General features: G+C 41.8%; 1 pseudogene; it reads left to right on the forward strand.

The window, feature by feature from the left end:
• Positions 1–1002: 1002 nt before the first annotated feature.
• Positions 1003–1654, forward strand: LOC124985919 (voltage-dependent anion-selective channel protein 2-like; annotated as a pseudogene).
• The last annotated feature ends 206 nt before the right edge of the window (positions 1655–1860 follow it).

Here is a 1860-nt window from a genome sequence, read left to right on the forward strand (position 1 = left end):
AACAGTCCCAGAGACCACTGTCCCTCTGACACCAATTGCAAGTTCAAGGGTTTCCAAGATCACCTTCACCTCAGATGTTAATTACCAGCATGTGAGTCCCAAGAACACTCTTGGGTCCAATAGTTCACTAGAAGGACTCACAGATACTGACTGCTGAGTCTGATATCTGCTTCCAGATAGCACTCTGAGCGCTGGGTCCTCTGAGGGGAGGAATGCTGCACCCTCACACAGCAGAAGGGACAGGAGGACCAAACAACCAAAGGTGAGTGGGAAGCCTCTTTTAGGAGGGCCTTGATTCCACTGACCTGAAATTTCAATATTAAAGTGATATCAATTTTCTCAAATTTGTCTGCGAATTCAGTGCCGTCCTAATGGCACTCATGACCCTCATGACCCATCACCTCTTAAGGACCCCACTGGTCAGTACTATCCCATTGGCAATTCACTTTCAACATATTAATTTTAGGGGACACATTCTGACCATTGCAAAACAGATAGAGTATGAAGAAAAGGCAGAAATGAGGCGATAAGGAAAAAGGCAAGTGTACGAATAGTAACTGACGGAGATCAGGCTTAAGGAAGAATAACCATGAGGACTTCATGGCACCTTTCAGCCAGCAGTTACAACCCAACCCCCAAATCAGCCCACCAGCCCTAGATACAAATAAAGAGGTAGTAGCAGCAATTGTCCCCATTAAAATACCATAAGATCAGCCAGGCTTGGTGGTGCTCCCCTGTAATCCCACCTACTGAGGAGGCTGAAGCAAGAGCATTGCAAGTTCAAGGTCAGTCTCCACAACTTAGCAAGACCCTGAGTCAGAATAAACAATAAAAAGGACTGGAACTCATCTCCACAGAACACTTTGAGTTTTAATTTACTTATCTGCAGGGACAAGGTAAAAATTTAAAAAACAAACAAACAATAACAACAAAAAAGACCGCCAGGTCACTTCTTTCTGTGGTCTTTTCATAGCAACCACAGACAGAGTTGCACACGGTCAAATGCATTTTCCTCTAGGCCTAGGTAAAGATGCCAGAGATATTTTCAATAAAAGATCTGATGTAGGCTTGGTGAAACTGGATTTGAAAGCAAAGTCATGCAATGGTACGAAATTCTTAACATGTTATTCAGTTATTAATAAGGAAACTGGTAAAGTTGAGGGGAACTTGGAGACCAAATAGGAACATTGAGTATGGTTTGTCACAGAAATATGGGGCATTGATAACAGTCTACAGAAAGACTTTCATCACAGAGGAAAACTGGATTTGTTAAGGTTTGGAACATCCTTGATAGTACTTTCTCACCAAACACAGAAGGAAAAGCAGAAAAAAACAAACCTTTCTATAAGAGTTTGCAAGTCCTTTCATAAAGAGAGTATGTATAAATCTTGGTTGTGATGTTGGCCTTAATTTTTCTGGACCTGCAAACCACAGTTCATCTGTCTTTGATTCTGAAGGCTGGCTTGCTCTGTACCAGATGATCTTTGACAGTGCCAAATCATTCTCCTCTATAGGATTTATTTATTTATTTGGTGGTGCTGGGGAATCAAATCCAGCACCTCACCCACACCAGATAAATGCTCTACCACTGGGTCACATTCCTAGCCCCCCTTACATAGGATTTAAGCAAAATCCTCCAGTCCAGAGTTTCTAAACCACAGAACCATGAACATTTCTGATCAGATCATTATTATGAGAAAAGAGAATGTCCTTTGCCATATAAGATGATTTGGGGATTTGTTTGTTTGTGGGGGCGTTATTGGGTTTGTTGTTTTTTGCTTGTTTGGTACTGGAGATTGAACCCAGGGTTGATTTACCACTGAGCTACTCCCCAGTCCTTTTTATTTTCTTCTATTGCTT

This window comes from Sciurus carolinensis, chromosome 1, assembly GCF_902686445.1.
Source record: "Sciurus carolinensis chromosome 1, mSciCar1.2, whole genome shotgun sequence".
In the NCBI taxonomy this organism is placed as follows: Eukaryota; Metazoa; Chordata; class Mammalia; order Rodentia; family Sciuridae; genus Sciurus; species Sciurus carolinensis.